Source organism: Carex rostrata, chromosome 11, assembly GCF_964058835.1.
Source record: "Carex rostrata chromosome 11, lpCarRost1.2, whole genome shotgun sequence".
Lineage (NCBI taxonomy): Eukaryota > Viridiplantae > Streptophyta > Magnoliopsida > Poales > Cyperaceae > Carex > Carex rostrata.
In genome coordinates this window covers 3,858,524-3,885,197 of record NC_135928.1, presented here as the reverse complement: position 1 = coordinate 3,885,197, position 26,674 = coordinate 3,858,524, and the positions used below count along the sequence as shown (strand labels likewise).

The window sequence follows — 26,674 nt, the reverse complement described above, 5'->3', positions numbered from 1 at the left end:
ATGTCCATGGTATCTGATAATGTTAGGGTTGTTCGGCAGCCCAGTAGAGAATAGGAATGAGTATAGGAATCAAAAATTTTGAACTCGACTTTACTGTTTACGTGGGGGAAAAAATTCAATCTGAGTGGATTTTTTTTCACGTAAACAGTAACTTTCGGAATTACTGCCGACAGGGCCTTAATGATCCAATCACCATTCCTAACAGTTGTTTTTGCAAATCTACTGCTCTTATTTCAGAAAAGCGGGAACATGTTTTTCTTCATCTCAATCATTTAAATGTTTTTTAATAGTTCACATTTAGAGATAAAATATGTTGCTTTCCTCTTCTCTTCAAATTATAAACCGTTGAGAATATTTGAACGGTTGAATGAAGAAAAGCATATTCTTACTTTTCTTGAAGAAGAAGAACAGATTCTCATTCATTAATTAGATCAGAAAGAGATGTTGAAGAGTCGGATTAACGTAGAGCATCAATTTTTGCTTGAGAAGAGCTATAATATATATTAAAAAAAAAAACGAGGATCGAAGTCTCTTTTAATGGATTGATTGATAAAATAGGGTTTAGGTTTTAAACTAAAACCTGATTTACAAAAATGAAAAGTGGCTCAGAAGAGATGAGCCAGAATCAAATACAAAACAGGGAGTAAAACAAGGGTTGAAGAGTCTAAAAAGGACCAAAAAGAAAATTATCATTGTGTATATATATTATGTTGAGCGGTTTAGATAAATTGTTTGAACTTTGAAAATTAGAGATAAGAATATGAGATTTTATTGGAGCACGAAAACAATAATATATATATATATTAACACTATTCTTGCAAATTTTAACTCTTAGCACTTTATGGACAAATGCCACTAAGCATCTACATCTCTGAAACTATCAGAGTTTCTAATCTGATGTGGCTGTTTCTAATCCAGTTTCAAGGATGTAAGAGAGTTTCTTATTTACAAACAATACAATAAAGTTTTTTATTAAGAAATTGTTTATAAACTTCATGTTGATCAAATAATTGGCTCAAATTATTTCTCCTTTTTAATTTGTTGCTGACGTGACTTAATATAAACTATAAAATTAATTTCAAAGATGTAAGAGTTAGAAACTTTAGAGACTTTAATTTCTAAAAAATAGTTAACAGTTATTTAGAAACTCAATTGAGTTTCAGGGATGTAGATGCTCATCTCTATATAGAATGCAACAGTCCATATGGTAATATTGTTTTTTAAGATAAATGTTCAATATGTTAGTTAGCTGGTTAATGAGAGTAAATGATTCATTTTTTTAATTGTGTTGCATACATAATTAATAATACTAATTAGGCATATATTTGTACGTATCTCACAACTAGAATATATAATCATAGGCATTTACAGATCGACTAATTAAAAGACTGAACTTTCTTTTATGCATGTTACATATTTTTTGTTTGTTAATAGAGAATTAGATGTGAACTTTATAAATGTAAAGTGAGTTTTTGAAATTTTAAAAAATAAATATGGTATTATTGTAAATTTTAAAAGAAGATTTTTTTAAAAGATAATACATAAAAAAATTAAAATTATTTTTTACTGCTGTTAGTGTCATCCCAGCCAGGCCACCACCAAATTGAACCAATGGTAGGTCTCCTACTGAGCTTTATTTTGTTATGTACTGAACACATCTACTGTGCCTTTTGGCAGCGGTAGAGAGAGACTCCAGGAGACCGACAGATGCAGCCACACGAGTACCTGTTTTTCACCTCTGTTATTAATCTACAATTGCGAGCTTAGAAAATCTTGTGAGTTCTCTAATGATCAGTGTTTTAAAATGTGGCCGCATATGCGTATGCGGTCGGCAGCCGTATTCAGAATGTCCATTCGGTTTTTCCATGCGGCCGCATATGCGGTCCGAATATGCGGTCATGCGGATTAAAAATGCGGTCATGCGGTCCGAATATGCGGCTATGCGGTCTGAATATGCGGCCATGCGGACTGAAATATGCGGCCATGCAGTCTTCCATGCGGTTTTGATAATTTGATTGTATTTTAATTAAAATTTATATTAAAAAAATCAAAAAATTATTGTTGGTTATGTTATTATGTAAAAATAAATTCAAATATATGAATATGAATATATATATATAGGATTTGGCTAATATGTTATGGGTAGCTAAGACGCCTCCCGTGCTACGGCTCAATATTTGACTTTTCAAAATCCTAACAGTCGATCCGAACCGTTCATCTTATTCTCCATATTAATATGTGTTTGGAGACCAAATTTTACATTTTTTGAAAAAAATTTACTATTTTTTTAGATTTATTGAATATCGCTGTTTTTTATGGTCCAGATTTGTCTGAAAAACAGCGATTTTCAATAAATCTAAAAAAATAGTAAAAAATTTCCAAAAAATGTAAAATTTGGTCTCCAAGCACATATTAATATGGAGAACAAGATGAACGGTTCGGATCGACCGTTAGAATTTTGAAAAGTCGAATATTGAGCCGTAGCACGGGAGGCCTCTTAGCTACCCATAGCACCGTAGTCAAGTCCTATATATATATATATAGAGAGAGTTAGGCTGGGGTGCTATGGATAGCATAGTGGCATCTATGCTACGGCTCAATATTCGAGTTTTCAAAATTCAAACGGTCGATCCGAACCGTTCATCTTATTCTCCATATTAATATCTGCTTGGAGACCAAATTTTACATTTTTCTGAATTTTTTTACTATTTGTTAAGTATTTTACAAAATTGTTGATCCAACGGCGGCTGCACAAAACAGTAAAACCGTTGGATTAGCGATTTTCAAAGTGGCTTAATAAATAGTAAAAAAATTCAGAAAATTATAAAATTTGGTCTCCAAGCAGATATTAATATGGAGAATAAGATGAACGGTTCGGATCGACCGTTTGGATTTTGAAAACTCGAATATTGAGCCGTAGCATAGAGGCCACTATGCTATCCATAGCACCCAGCCTAACTCTATATATATATATATATATATATATATATATATATATATATATATATATATATATATATATATATATACGTGAATTTTTATTTTAAAATCCGCATGAACCGCATACCGCATATGCGGTATGCGGTGGCCTTCCGCATGCATGAACAAAACTGCATTTTAAAACACTGCTAATGATAAATGCTGAAATTGAAGAATGTTAATCATTTTTTTTTAAATAAATGCTGTAGAACGAAAATAAATTATTGAATATTACACATCAAATTGATGTGTTCATTATTGAGCACAATAGAAATGAATCAGATCAGAGAATTAAGAAAAACAAACCTGAAAAGTCTCTTATTTGTACTTGTTGACTTTAGATTAGATTAAATTTAGATTTGCAAAAACTGATAAGATTAGGAGGAATAATTATTTCAGGTGAAGAAGGGAGGAGAGGAGTTAGATAATTAATTGGAGATAAATTTGTTGAGAGAGGAGAAAGATTAATGTCAGTTATTAATGACTGATATTATAAAGGATTTAGAAAAAAGAGATGAAGATGATATGTATATTATTTACGTTGGAGAGTAGGAGTGTATAAAGAAATTTGTTTAACTTAAGGTAAAAATTAAATTCGAGCTAATTAATCAGATATTATAGTCTGATTAGAACGTAGTTGAATAGTGGCTTAAACTACACAACATGCTGTGTAGATTTGTTTCTCTTGACGTGATTTATCTCCATTATGCTTAATAATGAACACATTCATTTAATGTGTAATAGTCCTATTTACTAATGTAAAAGATAGATATTCTGAGTTAATTGTATTAAAAAATTTGTAAATATATTTATACGCAAAATTTAAATGTCTTGTTGATTTCATATCTCATTCGTTCTTATATTCGTTTTTAAAGTCTAAACAGTAAATTCAAACCACTTAACATGATCTTCATATTAAAATGTGTTTTGAGATCAAACTGAATGTTTTTAAAATATTTTAACTATTTATTTAGATAGATGTAAAATGAGTTTTTGGTTGGTTCAAAATCTCTAGAAAAATAGTTATTTTGTATCCATCTAAAAATAATATATTTTTTTTGATAAATTTTTGTTTTCAAGCACATTTTAATACGAAGATTATGTTGAATGGTTCAAATTATCTATTTGAAAATAAAAAAATATATAAAAATATAATATGAAGATTAAGTTGAATAGTTTGAATTAATTGTTTTAATTTTAAAAATAAATACATTAGATACGAGCCATTTAAAACGCTGCTCATATATCAAATTCTTGAAATTTGATATGTAATATGAGTAAAGCTAGGGTGTGATGTGCTCACCAAGAGAGTTTGGTGAGCACAACTCCAAAAATTCATCGGATCGACTTTAAACGCCAAATCCAAACCGTTGAAATCCATGTGCTTCATGAGTGATGCATGTGCATGCAAAATTTTGAAAGTTTTGAGTTTATTTGTTACACGGTCAAGCGGTCAAAGAAATAATAAAAATTGACTATATAAAATAACTTATAAATTAACTTAATAAAATGTTCATTTCTTTGACCGCTTGACTGCGTAACAAATGAACTCGAAACTTTCAAAATTTTGCATGCACATGCATCACTCATGAAACACATGGATTTCAACGGTTTAGATTTGGCATTTGAAGTCGATCTGATAAACTTTTAGAATTGTGCTCACCAAACTCTCTTGGTGAGCACATCACACCATAGCTTTACTCATGTAATATAACGGGCCAATCTTTGCATTTTGATGCAATTAGAGGTAAATAGCAGAGGATAATTCCTAAAGCCTCTCTGTGGCGCGCGCGCGCTCAAGGGCTGAAGGGTGCTTTATTTGGTTTAGTGTGTGAGATGGAATTTTGTCTGGAGGCGCTTGGATGGAGCGAGAGATTCTTTTAAGCCAACCTGACCCAGCCAATGAAAGAGAAGGAAAAACATCTTTGCACTTACACCTTGTCAGACTTGCTCTTACGCTTACAATAGCAAGAGCAACCCCATGTGATTCTCAAGCAAGAGCTCTCTCTGACTGGCTCTATGCCACGGATGCATTGCCATTTTTCATTTTTCTACATTTGAGAAGAAGAAAAATCTAAAGCTTATATTTTAAGATTATGAGTACCTTAATCTTTCTTAAATTTTATTAAGTTTATGAGCTGTTCGACAGAGAAGAATTAAGTCTCCTTAAACTTTTCTTTTTTATTAATTCTTTAGCAAGAAATAAGAATCCCTTCTTTAGTCTCTTTTCGGTCCTAAATTAAGTCTCCTTAACATTATTTACATTATTTACATTATTTACAAATCAAGACAACCGAACATATTTAAGCTTCTTAGCGTGAATTAAGATTTAATCCTATTTTTATTATCAAACAGTTCAACAAGTATAATTAACGTTCTCGGCTCATCATCGGCGAGTTCAACCTTTATCCATTTAGGCTTGAGCTGCCTCAATTCCTGGGTGATTGACCAACCTTTATCCTAAAAAATGAAGCTTTTACAAACCTATTAATTAACAGCATAAAACCATAAAAAAAAAAAACTGAAATAATCAAACAAAATGACAGAGAAATCAACGTAGAATCCTCCATTGCGTTATGACCTCGATCATCGCCCAAACCGTTCAAATGTTTTATCATCCCCGTGAATATGTGTGTGTGTGTGTGAGAACATATTTCTTAATTCCATAGAACGGACATTGTGATAAATAGCATTTCCGCTTCTTTCGATCTCGATCGGTTCTTAATTAGTTGTTGCCCATTTTAATATATATAAACCTTCATCCTTTAATTTTGTTCTGAAGTTTATTCTTTGGTCTGGAAATTAAAAAAAGAAAAGAAAAATGAGTGAAGACCATGTCATACATCATCAAGATCATCGAAGTGCAATGTTGAAACAAATGCCGAAATTTCTCCCTCCTTTTTGCGCATTATACAAATGCTCCGCAAGTTGAATCCTCTTTTAGAAAGATTATCCGTTGTTAATATCTTTTTTGTAGAATGCCAACCACGTGAAAAGAACCAACATATATATATAGTTTTGAAAACGTAAAAAAAAGGACCGAAAAAAGATTAGTGAGAAGAATTAATTTCCTATTAATTGTTGCAAAGCGTGGATTCGTATCCCCTCATATATATATTTGAGGATACAAATTGGGAAAAAACGGTCTGAAATTAAATTCCAGCTGGGTCAAAAAAATTTGGTGCCTATTTAGAAATAGAGGTAAGGTTTGAGATTTGTGTTAGAGTTAAAAATGGTTTGAATTTAATAATTCTAGTATACAATGGCCTAAATATATTTTCTAGCTGCGTAGGTAGGGGTGTAAACGGCGCGGATAATGCTAAAATCATATCCGTATCCGTCTTTCAATGAGCGAATACGGATACGGATAGTAAACGGATATCAAAATTTTAAATCAAATCCATCTTAAACAAATACGGATACGGAACAAATAATCTACAGAATGCATAATTGTCGGATAATTGAGTTATACAGTTTAAGATACAAAAGAGTGTCTTGTTGTTGTTGTTTTGAAACAAGGACTAAAATCAATTTAACAGAGACTAAAAGCATACTACATTCATAGGCTGAATATGAGATAATTATATAACAACTTCTATCCGAAGCAGTAAATTAAGTTGGAATCGGTTGGGAGCAACTTCAGATCCGAATAATTGCGGATACATATATGAATATTCACCTTCATGAAATTATCCGTATCCGTATCCACCATTATTTCATTATATACAAAAAAATATCCATATCTGTTTAATCTGAATTTGGATAATTTCCGAATACGGAACGAATATGGAGCAGATTATCTGTATCCGTTTACACCTCTATATGTAGGTGAGAAATTTATCATATTATTTTAATTTTTTTATATATGACAAGTCAACAACCAAAACATCAAGATCATAAAAAAAAGGTCGACAATTGACAGATACGTTACTCTTCTTTGCTTGTGCCACATGCTATCTATTAGTAAGTATAGCACATAAAACATTAACTATAATTTTGGAGTTGAAGTAACATCAAAAAGTAATTTTGTCTTAATCAATTTTTTTTTTACAAGCTAATGAGAGGTAGGTTCTGGAAATGTTAATACAGTACAAAAGGAAACTATCAAGCGAAATTTCTTAGAAGTTTCTGGTAAAACTTAGATCGTTTCATTTTCGACCTTTTACACGGAAAGGATGTTAAAGTAGGGAAAAAGAATTCCAGACAACCAACAAAACACCAAACCATTTGAGACATCAGAGTGAGGTTATGTACGAAAAAATATATACTACGGATTGTAGAATTTATATTTCTATCTTTAAAGATCTAACGACCGATTCAAGCCGGTATATATCATCTTCATATAGAAATGTATTTAGAAATTAGATTTCACATTTTTTGTATTACTGACTATACACAGTGTAAGATAATTGAGTAAAGAAATTGTTTATAATAATGTCCAAGCGTAATTTAAATTTTGATTTTCTAACTTGGGTAATGTAGTGATGTTTTTTCTATTAGTAATATAACTTGTGTCTTAATATATACATGCTATTAAAAGGAAGCTGTCTTAACTAGTTAGATTAAAAAAAAAAAAGATTTATAATAAATTGTTGAGATATGTTAATTATATGCTCATCATACTCTACAGTCTGTACACTAATCGATTTTCATGTACGTAGATGAAGAAAATTCCCTGACTCAGTTTGTATAATAAAAGATCATACTTTCTAAATTAATTATGAACTAAGAAAATAATTGGTTCTAACTTCTAATAAAACAATTTTTAAATTTTAGTAAAATATAACACATTAAAATGCCTTAATATCATGGTGCTTTTCTAGATTCAAACTATTACGAGCACTATTTTAGTCCTTAATTGTACAGGAGTTAAAATTGCTCAGTGAAAATGATAGTAGTCATAGTACCATAGCATTCACCATCTTAAAATGCTATAACAACACTATCACGGTCGCTATAAATGTTATTTAATTCTTTGTCTATAATAATATTTCTTGAAATATCTGATGGGTTTTAATATACTTTTATCTTTTCTTAGAATTGTCTTCTATATAATAACGGATCCTAAAATTCTAATATTGCTTGAACGAAATAGATCAAAGTACTTTCTGTTAATTGCACTGATTGTTGCATAGTACCAGCAATAGAAGATCCGGTTAAGTACACCTTAACATGGTTTAGTGGTTGAATTCGTATCCTCTGAGATATCTCAAACTTTGCGTGACTTTATGGAAAATCCCAACAGTTTAAATACGTTATACACGAATCTCAAAGCACACATAATACTTACCCCTACATCACCCCCCGAATAGGCACCGGACACGTCGGTCACACAAAAGTTGAGATATCTCAGAGGATACGCACTCTTAGTGGTTGGGGTCTCTTTAATAAAAAGGAGGACAAGAGAATGTTCTCCAAATAACAAATTAAAATGTGAAAGAGATGGTTCCCCATGCGTTTGCATAATTGCATTCCCCTGAAGGGCATATGGTGGAGTAGACAGTACAGTAGATGCACCATTGGTTCCATCATCGCATGCTTAGTTATAATAATGTATTACCTATAAGGATATATTAGTTGGCTCCAAATGTTTATCATATCCTAAGTACTTGTATAGAATGTAGTGGCTTTTTTTGTGGTGGTGGTACTTGAAAGCAAGCCAATCAGCTTCCGGAGTACAGCTCAAATTACATATATATATAGAGAGAGAAGTCTAGCCTTCTAAATTTTAATTAATGTGCATAAATGACTCCACATTTAAGTTCTAAAAAGAAAATAATGATAATTACTTTTATAACACCCGATAAATTTCATATTTTATTTTCTTGATATTATTTTGGACTTAAATGTGAAATAAGAAAAATTAAAGGTTTGAAATGTAAAAAGGTTACTTTTAAAAAAATATATATAACGTGGCACCCATGCCACGCGGCCTATGCTTATATTGCCATCATTTTCACCGCCGTTTAAACCTCTTTATATTTATATGAGGTTATTTTCTCTAAGTTTAGAATTTAAAGTAAAATAGTGAAAACAATGGAAAACCAAAATGAAAGAGAAAAAAAAAGAGAGAGAAAAGAAATGTCTTGATAAATATTATAATATTTGATTTCATATCCGATTGGAATTCCGACTACGTCGCGTTGATTCTGAACAGTTGTTGCAACTCGAATTGAATTTCTGAACTGATTGCTAACAAGTAATTAAATTTCTCTATAGTCTGTGTTTTTCGATTTGAATGGTTAAACTGGATTTTGATTTGGTATTGAATTGGGTAATCAGATTATGATAGTATATTTAACTGGATTATGGAGTCTAGATACTGAGATTGTTTTTAATGGATTGGAATACTGGGAATCACATGCTTTCAGGGATTCCAACTTGAATGGAACTGTTTTTATTGAAAATCTAGACCCAATTGATATTATCGGTTAAATATGCTGACATAAACTGGTGTTGAATTGTGTGGCTTAATTCGATCTGCTTGAATGGTTATTTAATTTGATTTGTATGGTTAAATTGGATATGTTAATTAAACAAGGATTAGGGATGATTATAAATATGACTCTAAATTGTAAATAAAATGTTAATGAATGTTTTATTTTAAATGTTGAACATAGTTAATATTGAAACACGCAAATTGTTTTGGTTATACTTAAGTGTTATACGTATTGATCAGAATATATTTATATTATTCTGATTTAGGCATAATTAAGAAAAAGACAGATGAGATAGAATGTTCAGGACAAACATACTGATGGTGACCTCACCTATTGCCCTACGATATCAGGTGCGAGGTTATTGGGTTAGTCTGAGATTCATAACTAAGAATTAAATCGTAACTAGCTATGCATTTTGAATATTTAATTGACTGCATTGATTGAACTGTTGCATCATATTCATAGCCCAATACAATTGAAACTGAATTACATGTAAGTTTGTTGACTGTCATGTTGATATTGTTTATCGATTGCTTGATTCTTATTGTAAATGATTGATTAAGACCACAGTGACTGAATTGAATGAATATGAAATACTGTAATCCTTGAACCTCCATATAGTGGAGAAAAAGGATTAATATATCGTAAAGTCTAGCTAGCTACTAGACTTTACTCCAGGACCCTTATGCGCATATGGTGAATGGCCCCAACTGAATCCAGTACCGGTTGGATAGGGGATATTGAATAAATTGTGAATTGTGACTATGAGACTAATGAACTGTGGTTACTGTCTTATCATTGATTTTTTTTCCGATAATGACAGTATTGTTATATTGATTTCGTATTGTTTCTGTTAACAAATAGTTAGAATTGTATAAGCCCTGACACGACAGATACATGTTATTGTATCTATAGTGTTACCAGATTAGAAATTGTAAAGTTAAGAAACCAAACGTTACCAGACTCAGTGGCCGTAAAGATTAGGTCCCAAACGTTACCAGACATAAAGGATTAAAAGATTTTGACCTAAACCATTTATTATGATAAGATTCTTAGAGTTCTGATTTATTTCTGTAATTTTTGTTATTCAATTGGATTCTATTATTGAGCATTTGCATTCGTCATTATGAAATGAACTGTTTATTTCTCGTGCGGTGATTTCATTCTGAATATGGATTTCTTTCGAATCCAATAATCTGAGTGGCAATCAGCACTGAGAAATAATTTATTATTTCTCACTCGTTTCCCCTTATGGGTTACAGGTTTATTATACGAAGATAAAGAGCGCTTCCGGGTAATTGACAGCAGAGCCACCTAAAGGTATGGGATTTGGGTTTAATATATCTGACAGGGTGCAGAGAGTATATCTCTAGCATCATCCACTATAAAATGTCAGATAATTATTGTAAATAAATTGGGTTGTGGCAAAAATAATGGATGCTATTGGCAATGCATAAAAAGATCCATGCCTTATGTTACGTATATTGAATGGTAAATAGACGCGGTAGAAATGTCGCACCTCCGGATCGGGGGTGTGACAACTTTACATATTATATATAAATATTTGTGAATTCAAATATGAACAACTTGCACTGGTACAAAAACCCTTTCACTGATCCTTAATCACCGACGATTTTAACGTGTAACAGTCAGTGTAGAGACTACCTGGCAAAATTGTAAATAAGGAGAATTTCGACACTGACTGTTGAATTGTAAACAACTATCAGTGAATAAACACTGACTATTTTTTTTTTTAACCGTCAATGTTGATCACAACCTACACCGACCCTTTTATTAAAAAACAGTCAGTGTTGAGCTGTACACCAATAGTAACTATTGTATTAAGGGAAGGGTCAGTGTTGCCTCACCTTACAGTGACTGTTTTTTCAAAAGAACTGTTAGTGTAGGTGCCCTAATTGACTGTTTTTTAACTGTCAGTGTAGGGTACCTATAGTGACTGTTTTTAAAAACAGTCAGTGTAGGGTATCTACACTGACTGTTTTTTACCCATCAGTGTTGAGTATCTATACTAGCGGCGCCATTACTGACGCCTCAATAACAGTCAGTAAATCGGTTTTTTAACAGTTAGTAAAGGAATTATTTGTACTAGTGTTGCATTTACTATATGTTTTTATAAACGAGCAAGTACAAAGAAGTGCATAAGAAATGCAATTGTTTGTAAATATACAAAAAACTGATGAGTGAGTCTATGGTACTATGCATATCACATGTTGTTACCGTGCTACGGTTCATATTTGAGTTTTCAAATTCTAACGGTCGATCTGAACCGTTCATCTTATTCTCCATATTAATATGTGTTTGGAGACCAAATTTTACATTTTTTGAAAAAAATTTACTATTTTTTTAGATATTTAGAAAATCACTTGATCTGAAAATTCTGGACCATCCAAAAACAGTGATTTTCAATAAATCTAAAAAAATAGTAAAAAAATTTCAAAAAATGTAAAATTTGGTCTCCAAACACATATTAATATGGAGAACAAGATGAACGGTTCGGATCGACCGTTAGGATTTGAAAACTTGAATATAAAGCCGTAACACGGTAACAAATCGTGATATGCATAGTACCATAGACTCACTCAAAACTGATTATTTGGTTAGATAGTTTTGTATTTCTACAGTGGCAGCTTATTCTCAAAAGTAACCGCTTCTTGGAAAAATATATCCGTACATGTAATCAGACGATATAAATGCTCTCATCTGCACCCTCTAGCTACTCTTATAAATATGAACTTAATTATAAAACCTTGTATATAGGGCTGTCAAAAAAGCTCGCGGCTCGTGGCTCGCTCGTGACTCGCTCGCTAACAGCTCGCTCGGTAGTGGACCGAGCTGTTAACGAGCCAGCTCGGCTCAGGCTCGGGCCAAAATAAACGAGCTGAGCCAGGGGTCAGCTCGGACCGGGCCAACTCGGCTCGTTAAGCTACAGTGAATTTAGGGTTTAGTCCCGTATAATTTTAAGTCCTGTCCCATTTTTAAAAGCGCAATTATGCAAAATTGATGTATTTTCGGTTTGGGAAGAAAGAATATGGCTTTAGTTGCTTGAAGATGTGCCTGCTGGACAATTTCTTAAATTTTTTGAATGGGATTTTTTATTTTTTTATTTTTGAATTTGTATAATAACAGCCCAATAAAGCCCAACGAGCCAGCTCGTCAGCTCGCGAGCTAGCTCGGGCTGGCTTGTCACAAGCTGAGCCAGGGGTTTTGGCTCGGATTACCTAGGTCCAGCTCGCTCGGTCCAGGCTCGGGCCAAAATAAATGAGCTGAGCTGAGGCCCAGCTCGGCCCGAGCCAGCTCGTTTACAGCCCTACTTGTATATATCCATTGATCATTCCTCATCCCACCCACTCCAACTTACTAATAACACCCATTAAAGCAAGGAGTCAAATAGTCAAAATGATGTCTTTCTCAATTTAAAATAGCAATACTTTCCGTTTGTGTGTTTTAATACTACGTTTGGTTGGTCTATTTTGATGGCTTTGTTTGGTTTGATGAGCCCAGGACCTTATACTTTTTAACCTTTTTTTACGGGTTGTCTATTTCTCATTTTCAAAAAAGATCCACGCTTCCAGCTCCACCGATTTTTTTTAGTTAACATTTTAGAAAAAAAAAATTCAAAAGTTGACAGCACATTGACCAAAAAAAAAAATCAATATTAGCTGATACTTAGATTATATCTGAGTATAGATTAGAACTAGGGTGTTCTTAAGTTCATCAAGCTCCTTGGTGAATTCAAGTCTAAAATCTGTCAAATTGACTTTAAATGACGAATCTGAATTGTTGAAACTCACCTACCTGTGAAAAATTAATTTATTAACCTTCTAATTTTGCATAAAGTCAAGTGGTCAAAAAAATGAATGCGTCTACATGTGAAAAAATTTAATTATGAAATTAATTTTGCATAGAGTGAAGTGGTAAAAAATATTAAAAAAATGAATGCATTAAAATTAATTTATTAACCTTCTAATTTTGACAGCTTGACTTTATACTAAATTAATTCGAATGTTTAAAATTTTCACATGTAGACGCATCACTCGTAAGATAGACGGGTTTCAACGGTTTAGATTCGTCATTTGAAACCAATTTGATGGATTTTAGACTTGAGTTCACCAAAAAAACTTGATGGACTTAAGAACACCCTAGTTCTACTCCTGAGTATAAACCAGACAGTGCAAAAATTTTCCAATATCTTAACAACTTTGTATTTTTTTTTTAAATTGTCACTACAAAATTCCTGATTGTAAACAGTTATGTAATTGTGTCTCCACATCATGTATGAAAGTATCGATAAATTGTACAAAGTTGTAGAATTGTGTGCATTTATCCAAAAATAACACTGATTTTTTTCACAAAACATTCACTGTTTTGCACAAACGCCTTTTTTTATATTTAAATTGTGTATGAAAAATCTTTCAAACACAGTTTTAATTAAAAACTTTGTATAATTCTTATTTTTTTTATTAAATACGGTTAATTTGAATTGATATAAAAAACCTTACATTTTAAAAAACTATAAATTTAAAGACAACACAAAAAACACTACATTTGTTTACCAAAATAAACAATATTTATAATTATATTACACGTACAAATAAATTATTAACTCATTCATTACAATCATTTCACGAACTAAAAAAAGAAAAAGAAAAATATACAACAACAAAAAACTTAGAACCGAGACTTTATATATTTACATAAACAATATCTAAGAAAAAAATATGAAAAAGAGTACAAAATCGAAAACTAGAAAGAAAAAAATTAGTCTGAAACTTCAATTCACGTTTTGAGACCCTTTTCTATTTTTTTTTTTGCGAAAAATCCTATGAAGCATTCATAAATGATTGGTATAAAGAAACCGTGTACAATTATTAGTGCTCATTTTATACATAAACACTACCATGTACAATTATTTTCAATCGTAAATAATTGCTTAATAGAAAATTGTGTATAAATGTTGAAGCACATTTGCACACGATTCTACATTAATTAACTATGTATCAATGTTGAATCTCATGGGGAACTTTATTAATAGAAATTATAAAATTTGAATGTACAGAAATAGAAAGAGTATCTCGTTTGTATCAAATAGTAAGATTGGACTCATTGAGCCCGATGATTAATTTTTTTTATTTTTTTTAAATCTCACAGAGAATTTGCAAAAAAAAAAAATATATGGATCGGACTCCATGAGTCCGATCCATAAAGGGGTTGATTTTTTGTGGCACAAAAACCTCTGTATCTACGGATACAGATGGTTTTGTGCTGCAGAAATTCAATTGAAAAATTTATGGATCTCACTCAATGATTCTGATCCATAAATGATTGATTTTCTGTGTGGAACAAAACCCTTTATATCCGTAGAAAATCAATGGTTGCAGAGAATTTTGTATCACAGAAAATTAACTCCTTTATAGATCGGAATCATTGAGTCTGATCTATAAATTTTTCTTTTTCCCTCTGCCTCAGTTCGAAAAAAAAAATATGGATCGGTCGACTCAAACAATCTGCTCTTACTATATTTGATACAAATAAAATACTCTTTCTATTTTTGTACGTCCGAAATTTTTTAATTTCTATGGATAAAAAATTTCCTCATTTTCGAATACACGGATTTAAAGATAATTTCTCCTATTCGTATATAATACACCGTGTAGTGAATTAATGCTAACTGAAGATAATTCGGCCAACTCCACATTAGCAATGATCATGTTTAGTACTGTACTACTGTAAAGAAACTTTAATTATATAAAATTTATGACCCTGTAATATAATAAAATATAAGCATGCGTGATATGCCCACATGACTGACAGTTTTTTGTTTTTTTTAGAAAACAAATTAATACTTTTTTGGAGAATGGGCAAAAGTCGCGACACTCATTTCTTAATATATTGAAAAAAAATGGCCGACTTTTCTGAAGAGCCACATATTTTAATGTTATTGTGCGGGGTGATTAATGAGCGAGCATGAGCGAGTTAGGGTATGCTCATGCTCACTTATTTAGTAAATGAGCGAGTTTAAGCGAGTTTAAGCGAGTTGATAAATGAGCGAGTTATTAGCGGCTCACGAGTTATGAGTACTAAAATTTAATAAATTGTCATAATTCATTTAAATAAAATAGAATAAAAATCTAACAAAAATCAACAGTATCATAAATACTTCAACAGTGATACTCAACAAATGTAAAGCGGATTGATGTACTTTATTAAGATGTTGAACCATTGATACTCAACAAATGTAAAAGGTAACTCGTGAGCTATGATCAACTTAGCAATTATTTCTCTACACTTCAATTGATCATAACACCCATTCGGGTTCACATCAGGTATAGTACTATCAGGTTCGAATTTAAGAAGATCTTGATTTCTACTTAGTGCCCTTTTTTTATTTTAGAACAAGTTTTAATGTATCGTCCAGGAGATGTTGTAGGAGAAATTTGAATGTATGATGAAATTATGAATATTACACAGGATTTAATGAGGCAAAATTGATGTGGCAGAAATTTATTTAGGATTGAATGTGGTAGGGATTAGATGTGGCAAATCCTAAATGAGCGAGTTATGAGCGAGTTGGGGCATGCTCATGCTCACTCATTTATTAAATGAGCGAGTTGTTAATGAGCGAGTTTAAGCAAGTTGATAAATGAGCGAGCTTAAGTGAGCATTTAATGAGCGAGTTATGAGCGGCTCACGAGTTATGAACAATTTACTCACCCCTAATTGTGCCAAAGCGCTAAGCACAATAACGCTAGGGCTGCACAAAAAGTTTGTACTTCATAATTCGATTTGAATTTAATTTTTAAAAAAATCGTAATTAATTTGATTCGAAATTAGTTCGTTATGAAACAAACCAAATCAATTCAATTCGAATCTTATTCAAATCAAACTCAAACTGGATATAATTCGTTCGAAATTGATTCGCAGACTATTTAGGTTTGAACCTCAAATGATGCAACTAATGGATTCAACCATTACACTACAGCAAAACAGACTTTCTGCGACCGTTTTTCCGGTCGCAGAAAGTCCAAGCGCCGGTCGCAGATACTATTTCCGGTCGCTGAAAGTAAAATCCGGTCGCTGAAAGACCGGTCGCAGAAAGCATTGTCGCAAATACTCTCCTGATGACGTCACCGGTCGCAGAAAGACGTCACCCGGTCGCATATACTTTTTCTGCGACCAATTTTTTTGGGTCGCTGTTGATTTTTGCTGACATCAGAAAAATAGTTCTGCGACCGGAAAAATCGGTCGTTGATAGTCAAAACCGGTCGCAGAAAGTATTCTGTCAGGTTTTTGAAATTTCTTTTATTATTTAAATTTGCACTAGGTACGACAGGTACCAACATACAATATAAAACATACAAATAAATTTAAACATAAATATTGATATTGATATATACAAGACATATAGAAAATTCAAAATACTTTGCATTAATCATAAAAGTTTCATGTGAATAACCTCATCAAAGGGGCGTAACTTTTGATCCTGCGCAATACAAGACATATATAAAACATACAATACAAGACATATATAAAACATACAATACAAGACATATATAAAACATACAATACAAGACATATATAAAACATACAATACAAGACATATATATGCAATATGGTCCTGCGCATGCTTCACGAAAAGGGGCGTAACTTTTGATCCGTCCGTCGGATCAGGCTGAAATTTTGTCAGGAACTCCACAGCCCAAAACCGGATGCAAAACCAATCTATGATTCGTTTCGCCATTTGCGGGCTCAGATTCGCGATCCGAGTCTTCCTTCATGGACTTTTGGACCTTTCTTTATAATTTTTAGGGTTTGCATCAAAAAAACTACTAATTTAGTGATATTCAGAATATATAATTACTAATTTAGTCCAAAAATGTACTAATTAGTGATATTCTTTAATTTCTACATTTCCTATTTGAAAACTAAAACTAATACAAAGGGCGTACCACTCGAGAAGAGATGACATTCAATTGACAAGGCCTATTCAAGATAATCAACTTCACATTGTCAAGTTCTTCACCTAGTATAATATACGGATAGCAATTAGAGCAAAGAAGAAATTATTAGAATTCTTAAGGATTTTTAAGTAATTATTGAAATCAATTGACCACAATCAATTTTCAAAGATGGACTGTCAGAAAAGGGTAAAATTTCAACAAGGTATAAGATAGAAATTCTAGCAGATCAACCAACTGCATTCTTTTCTTTAAACATAAATTGTGCAATAACTCAATTAAGCAATAACTTTACAACTATGCCTTAATTTAGTCTAATACTAACAACAGTCACCAACAGTTGTCACAATGCTCACTAAGTGCTAATATGAGCACTAACTTCACTTAAATTGAAGCTCAAAATTGTGCCACTTGTTCGGTTGAGCCTTGGACAAAACTAAAGAAAACCGTTAGTAGCTTGAAAAAAGCAATGCACAACTATCACTCTTTACTTGAGATTAAGTTGAGAACTTGGAAGCTAATCAAACTAACCTATAATATGGCTTGATTTTTCATAACTGAAATTAAGATTGTTAGTTCAACTAGGGTAATACCTGAAATATCAATTTCAATTAGGGCAATACCTAATTACCAATACCTATAATCTGACTAGATTTTTCAATTCGGACAATCCCTTCAATTTTACCCAATCAAACAAAAACTAGCTAATTCCAAGCAAAGGTATAAATTAAAATTCGTTCTTTTTGTTTCTTAGATATGAAAAGAAGCGATTAGAAATACCTTATTTGAGAGGCACTGCCGCCGGGTCAGATCCGCCTTCTGTGTCTGAGAGGGGCGAGGCGGGGCGCGGCTAAGAGGAGGAGGACTAGGAGAGCGGCGAGAGAGGTGAGAGAGGTGAGAGAGCGAGAGAGAGATGCTGAGGGCCGTCGTTCTGGGGTTCTGGCGCGCGAGAAGGGTTTGGAGAAGAGAGAGGCGATTGATTTTGGAGTAAGGTTTGGGGTTCCGATCAAAATTCGAAGAAGGGTTCCGATTGGAGTTCTGGCGCCCGCGCATTTTAACCCAAAATTTCAGCAGGCAAAAAAAAAAAAAAAAAAAAAAACTTTCAGCGACCGGTTTTTGGCGCCGGTCGCTAATACCGGTCGCTAATACCGTAATACCGGTCGCTGATACAGTTGGTCGCCGGAATTTAAGTGAAAAACTTTATTTTTGGAGAAAAATGAGCATCAGCGACCGGCGTCACCACTTGTTGCTGATACCGGTCGCTGAAGCTCCGTTTTGCTGTAGTGTTAATCTTTAATAATGCAGGAACCAAACTTATATTGAGCTCAAAATTGATAATATAATGGTAACTTAATTATAATAAGAAAATGTTTTAGCAACGTTACAAATTAACAATGGAATAAGTTTAATTTGACTAGATCCATGTCATGATTTTAATCAATCCAGCAGTGTAAAAGATAAGAGAATCTTAAACTGACCCATATCTATCAGTGTGAATTCATGAAAGGTAAAAGGAAACCGTGTGAATTTTGTTCCGTGTGAAGAAAACTAATGCATAAACTACCGGTATAACTAGAGCTGCTAAAAAAATTGTAGTTCGTAATCCGATTAACTTCGATTCAAAAAAATTGTAGTTCGCATTTAATTCGATTCAAAATTAATTCGTTCTGAAATAAATCAAACTAGTTCAGCTAATCTTATTTAAACTCAAACTCATAAGTTTGATTCAATTTGATTCGTTTGAACAGCCCTATACAACGCTATCCGTTTGACGGTCACATAAAATATCATTCGTAAAAAAAAATGCATATTTGATATGATTTTTTAACGATCAATATACAAATTACGAGACCAACCGTGCACCGCCGTGACACATTCAAAAACCGCATCAAATATTTGATTTGAAAAATAAAATACCTGTACAGTTAGAAGCATCACGCAATTTTGCCAATTTTCTTAAACCAGATTTATTTTTCTTTCTACTCCGAAAATTATTTGATCAATGATTGACGCTGTCGCCGATTTTTTTATTGATAGAAAATAAATTTAGAAAATATCGGAATAGGAGATCGATTTTAAGTTATTTCGAAATATGAGTAGACCAGGATGAATTAACCCGTTCAAGGAATGGGACTAATTAATTATCCCGTCCGGCTTAATAACATATTAGTACCACTTAAACTTAGCTGAGAGAAAGAAAAAAATAAATAAATAAAAGACGGTAGCATTATTCCCGTTCGGGATAAACTGGGACCAATTATGGTCAGATTATACTGCGCCGAATTTTTTATTAATAGAAATAAATAAATAAATAAAATATCGAAATACGAGAATTTCTGAGATTTTCAAAATATCGCAGTATAATCTGGCCTGCGCGTGTTTAATTAGTATTCGTGCACACCCAAAGGTCTGGAGATATAATAAAGGCTTGTCGGTTCTAATAAACAACAAGATGTACAATAATTAATACTGTATATACAATATTGTTAAGGATGCAAACATATGCTAGATGAAATGTTAAAAGGTGTTGTATGTTCAGTTCAAATACAACTGCTAAAGGAGTTCAAGGAAATTACATCGTACTTTGGATTCCTAATATATTGTGTAAAGATTTTAACATGACAGTTTTAGCTTCATGAGAAAGGGAAGTAGCATAATTAGTTAAAAAAAAATTAGAATTGTTGGTTATTTAAAAGTTGAGAGTTCAATTCTTCTTCACGATTTCACAGTTTCTGTAAAGATTTTCAGAATAAAAAAAAAAGGTTTTAGCTTCATGCAGCACACTGTAGAGAGCTGCATAAAATAAAAACAACTTAAAGTGTTTCAAATAGGTTATATGTGCAATAATTCGAATCAGATCATGATTTGTTCACTATCCGAAAATCAGAATTCATGTGTAAATTAAATTCCGAGATAAACATATTTTACACTAGACGCGCAACGGAGAATTCAAATCCTAGCAGCAGTCTTCTTTTCTTTTTGATCTCGTGTCGGATCCACGCAACAACACAGTAGCCTCGTCTCTATTAGTATCCACAAGAACATGTTCGAAAATCAACAGTCAGTCGGTATGCTAGTATCGATCTGATAGCCCCGTATTTTTCTCTTCCTTTCTCTCTTTCATTTTCTAAAGTGTAATGAACAGAATAATAGCGTGCCCTAAAATGAACTCTGTATGTATATTTATAATACTATACACCTGTTTATATCGCACCACTTCATAAAACCTTATCTTGATCTGATCACATCATATCAGATGAGAAAACAGAAATTTTGGGCCTATGCTCTGATACAGCCCATTAACACTTAATCCATATTTATAATTTCATAATAAACTATTATATATATATGTACGACCAAAAATATTCTGACCTGTTAGTGCATTTCTAACACTGCTATATTAAAATCTTTATCCAATAATAATTTCATATTAATTTTCTTCCAATAAAAGCAGCCTCCAAGAAAATATTGTCTAAAATTTAGGATTATGGAAGTTTGGATAGGCTTTTTATTTTGTACAATTTGTCAATCAGTCGTTCAATTCATCCAAAGTAGAAATGTAAAATTTTATTCACTCTGATATTCTTGTCGGATAGAGTAATAAAAAAAAATCACTAACCTACACTTTGGATATGTTTATAATTTCTGATAAATATTTATACTTAATGATAAAATTATTTACGCTTATGTTACTACAAAAATAAAGTTTAAAGCTATAATTTTACTTAACAACGGATTTAATTAAGTTTTCGTGAGACCATTTAGAAAAATGAAAACGCTTTTCATAGTAGATATAAATATTAATTTGTGGTTTAGATATAAAAAAGTGTTTATACGTTGTATGTTAAATATAAACATTATAAGCACATATAATAGTGCAAAATATGAGATACGAGAAATGCAAAACTTGTTTTGGAAATGATATAATTACTCAAATTTGGTGAATTTCTTTTTGAAAGGTTTGGTAGAGGCTGTCAAATGAAGAATATAGTGAATTTCAATGAATCACGCTAGAATATATGAATTTGGCGAGGCTTTGGAACATTTTTTTTTTTTTTTAAAAAGTTGGGTAGACCTACCGAATTCTATTATAAATCAGAAACGCTTTGGAACATTTTTTTTTTTTTTTTTTTTTGTCATTCGCTTTGGAACATTTAAAAGAGAGAATCGACACATTTCTAAAAAAAACCCACCAATTTAGAATATAGAGTGCTCAATGTAATTATGTAATTAAGTTAGTTTATCATTTTGGCAAGCTAAACTGGTGTTAACAACAAACTAAGTTGGGGGCTCCGGTTTGCATTTATCAATAAACAGGAGGAGGAATCTGCAAATAATAATTAAAGGGCCTCTCTATATAATATTCATAAGGTTAAGGGTTTCTGCATATTTCTCAAATTTTAATAGCAATTTGTGTGGCATAAACTTCTACTTTATTTGAATATTAGGAGGATCTGAAAAACTAGGATATTAGAATCCCGCTTCGTAAATGTCACCATCCATAATACAAAATTATATTTAATTTAGTTGTGGTGTAAAAGGTGCTCTAGATAGATTAATTTGTTTTACATTTTATTTGTATGGCTCATTGTTGTAGATAATAATTTATTTCATAACATCTTACTTCTTTAAACAAATTAATTTAAGTTATAACTTAAGCGGTTAAACCAAATATAACAGAAAGAGTAAGATGAAATAAACGATTTAATTCTTCTTTAATTTAAGTAACAAATTTATTTGTTCCGATGACATCCAAGTATTGCTTGTCTTTTGTTTATATATGCAAATTTTATTTTGTTTTTACCATTTTCTTAAATATAATTAACAATTTTTTTATATTATTTTTTCCATAAAAGTGGGACAACTCACCAATTTTATGGAAATGAAATCATTCAAACGATGATCAGTGTCAAACGAGTAGTACGTGATCTCTAAAAATGTGCTTGCAACAGCAAAATTTTTATTCATAGAAATTAAAAAAAAGGTAGAGAGATAAATAAAAGAAGCTCAGAGTTTGTAATATTGATAAAAAGATCGGTACAGATTTTACCGATCATAACAATCAAAATAGTTAGGATATGTAGAATTTGCACTGTTCCTAATTCCAGAAATATGTTTTGATCGCAAAAAAAAAAATTAAAATATTTTGATCGGTAGAATGTTTATCCATACAAACTATAAAAATATTTTAATATAACAAATGTTTAGATAGGTAGAAATCATACCTATCCTAACTCCATTTCATACAAAACTGTAACGAATTCCTGTAGTTGCGGACAGTTAGAGAAATAGGTTAGGAATGGTGCAAATTCTACCTATCATAACTGTTTTAATTGTTAGAATCGATAAAATATGTACCAATCTTTCTATCAGTATTACAAACTCTATACTCTTTATATTTCTCTCTCTACCTTTTTCTTAATTTCTATGAATAAAAAAATTTCCCTTTCAACAAACCACATACAATATTCAGAAATGGGTAAGGCTAAGGTGCTATGGGTTGCATAGAGACCTACGGTGCTATGGCTTAATATTCGAGTTTTCAAAATCCAAACGGTCGATCCAAACCGTTCATCTTGTTCTCCATATTAGTATGTGTTTGAAGACCAAATTTTACATTTTTTGAAAAAAACTTACTATTTTTTTAGATAGGTAGAAAATCACTTGATCTAAAAAATTATGCATCATTCAGATATTTGATTTTCTACCTATCTGAAAAAATAGTAAAATTTTTTAAAAAAATGTAAAATTTGATCTCCAAACACATATTAATATGGAGAACAAGATAAACGGTTCAGATCAACCATTTAGATTTTAAAAACTTGAATATTAAGCCATAGCACCGTAGGTCTCTATGCAACCCATAGCAATTTAGCCTTATCCTTTAGAAATTACAGCAAATCATATAAAAAACTGCACCACCCCAAAGCAATACCCACAAAACAAATGCCACAGTAGCAACTCAGCCCCTGAATACAGCTGCAATTCTTGAGTGTCTCTTTCTCCCCGACCAAGGGATTAGGCTTGTCAGAGGCTCAGAGCCAGTATATGCCCATATGGAATATATCCTTTCTTTTAAAATTTATTATTATTTGATTTATAAAATGTAATACACTCTTGAGAAACTTCCGGGCACGAGTAGAACTAAAGTGTTTCTAATTTCATTAATTTTTTTTTTAATTCAGCTTTAGAATTTATCGGATTGATTTTAAATCACAAATTTGAACCATTAAAACCTGTCTACCTTACGAGTAACATGTATACATGCAAAAAAGTTGAACTTTCGAATTAATTTAGTATAAAGTCAAGCGGAAATTCAAAGGCCTATAAATTAATTTTAATATATTCATTTTTCAAACTTTTTTTTTTACCACTTGACTTTATATTAAATTAATTCGAAAATGTAAATTTGTTGCGTGTAGACGCATCACTTGTAAGATAAACATATTTTTAAAGGGGAGGTAGCACAATTGGCTAGGAAAATGTCTTAGAATTGTTATACCCAAAAGTCGAGAGTTCGATTCCCTCTCACGAACCTTGGTAGCTACTACCAAGTTTTCAAAAAAAAAAAAAGATAAACGTATTTTAATGATTCGAATTCATTATTTGAAGTCAATCAGATATATTTTAAAAATTGAGTTTACAAGGAGAATTGGTAAACTTAATTAGCAACACCCTAATTCTACTCCTTGCACTATATGATATGTAACTCGTATTTGCACTTTAATGATTATAGGAAAATTTAAGTTAAAATATTTGTTAAATAGGTAAAAATACAGTGTTAATTTTTTATTATTATTAACATAAAGTATAAAACGAATTATCAATCACGCTTCTAAATTTTGTGTACTAAGAGAATAATTCATCCTTTCTTTGTAATTTTTTTTCCAATATTATTTCCGAAAACAGGTAAAGTACAACACAACCACTTGTCGAAATTAGATAAAATAATTTTACCACTTGTCGAAAATAAGATAATATATTTTTGCGAATCGGAGTTAGCAGCTTTTACTCTGTTGGGGCTCTGAAAGATTCCCTCTCTCATTTGTTCTTCGAACAAAAAGACAAGATAAGCAAAAAAGAAAATATTAATATTAAAAAAATATTTTGATAATTGATTGCCACCGTGGAGTTATAAATCAGGTCAGAAAAATTACATGGACGGTGTAGTGCGGCGTAATATTGTATGCAGTAAATTAAAATGCGTAGACGTGTCATGTCAGAGTTCTCTGGATTCATCTGAGTTAATATTTTTGTTTTCAAAATTTAAAATAGTGAGTTTGAATTGTTAACCTGATTTCTATGTAAAAACGTATTTGAAAATAAAATTGTACTTAATTTAGAAAAAAAAATTAAATAAGTAAAGAATCAGTACTTTTAAATAGTTTAACAAATTTTAGATCAAGTAATTTTCTACTTATCTAATTAAATAGCATTGATTACATTTTATGGTATGCTAGTTTGTTTTGTGGTTGGCTGATACTAGTTAGTTGATGTTTCACTAGTTCAGAATAATTGAATTTTTATATGAACTATTTTGTTTCGTAATAAAACAGCTGGAATTCCACTTTTTCAAAAAAAAAAATTAATAGTAATAAAATTTAAAAAATTATGAAATTTGATCTACAAGTAGGGGTGTTCATCGGTTCGGTTCGGTTAAAACCGAATTGAACTTGGCAAACCAAAGTTATAATTCGGTTTTAAAAATAGAACCGAACTGAACCGAATTAGCACTGCAACCGAACCGAACCGAAGTTTTATTTCGGTTTGTTCGGTTCAAACCGAAATATATTAATTTTTTTTATTTAAAACAATTGATTTATAATAAACCGAAGTATATTAAGAAATAAACCGGAGTATTAAGAAATAAGCTAAGATATGTAGAAATAAACCAAGTATTTAAAGCAATTGATCAAGAAATAAACCGGAGTATTAAAAAATAAACCGGGATGGTTCCGATCAAATTCATATTATATGAAAGTTCGGTCGGTTCGATTATTTCGGTTTTGAAATTTTTCAAACCGAACCAAACCGAAGTTATAATTCGGTTTTGAAAAGCCAACCGAACCGATCCAATAAACCGAAATAACCGAACCGTTTAAACCGAACTAATTCGGTTCGGTCCAAAACCGATTAAACCGAACCGTTTGAACATCCCTGTCTACAAGTATATTTTTACATAGAGATTATGTTGAATGGTTCAGATTAATTGTTTGAACTTTGAATATGAAGATATTAACTCATATATAGTACGTACACACCAATATACGTTATGCATATTATTATCGTAGCCTCACTGATAAATATATATATATGTGTTTAATTTATTTCAAGGTGCATGTTAAAAAAAATCAGTAAGTTATATTCTACCAAAGCCAAAACAAAAGAATTTTCTCTGTGCACTCTTAAATATTTATTGGAATTTAATTACTTGATCACTATTTATCTTAACAATTAAATTATCTCAAAAAAATCTTAACAATTAATATTGATAAGCATAATGAATAAAATTTAAATTTTTTATAGACACTATCTTATATGATATGCATATTGTACTTGTAAAAAATTATATGTATTAGGTGTGATTTTTACGCGGCAAATAATATTTTTATTAATTATATTAGATGGTATATGTATTGTGCCTGTAACAGTCTCCTCGAACACTCAATTTCAACACTACAACCTTTTTCATACAGAAGTTAATATTAATGTCATAATTAATATTACTTATCTAGTCACATATTAATTTTCAGCGAAAACAAATTCAATTTTTTTGGTATTTCGTTTTAATATAAAACTGAGATAATTAACTCCAGTGATGAAAGTTAGCAGTACTAGGCATGCTCATATCAAGCCCTTTTTTTTCTTTAATTTTTTTTCCCCCGGCCATCCAATAAATGAGGGGGATGATGAATGGACTTTGCCCAATAAAATGGACCGATGGTGGATGCTTTTTGTGCATGGCGCATATATATATATATATATATATATATATATATATGAGTTATGGTGCATTGCGATGCATGGAGGGGTTTGTGCATTGGACCATAAATCTAAAATTCAAAATCTAAATGGCCGATCCAAACCGTTCATCTTGTTCTCCATATTAATATGTGCTTGGAGACCAAATTTTATATTTTTCTGAATTTTTTTACTATTTATTAAGTATTTTACAAAATTGTTGATCCAACGGTGGCTTAACAAAACAGTAAAATCAGCAGCCACCGTTGGATCAATAATTTTGTAAAATACTTAATAAATAGTAAAAAAATTCAGAAA

At 31.4% G+C, this 26,674-nt stretch overlaps 1 long non-coding RNA gene across 1 annotated transcript; it reads left to right on the top strand.

Moving 5' to 3' along the window:
* The first annotated feature begins 9,690 nt into the window (after positions 1–9,690).
* Positions 9,691–10,954, top strand: LOC144562247 (uncharacterized). The gene is made up of 2 exons (XR_013514016.1): positions 9,691–9,769; positions 10,682–10,954. It is a non-coding gene; the product is annotated as an uncharacterized LOC144562247 (long non-coding RNA).
* Positions 10,955–26,674: the final 15,720 nt, after the last annotated feature.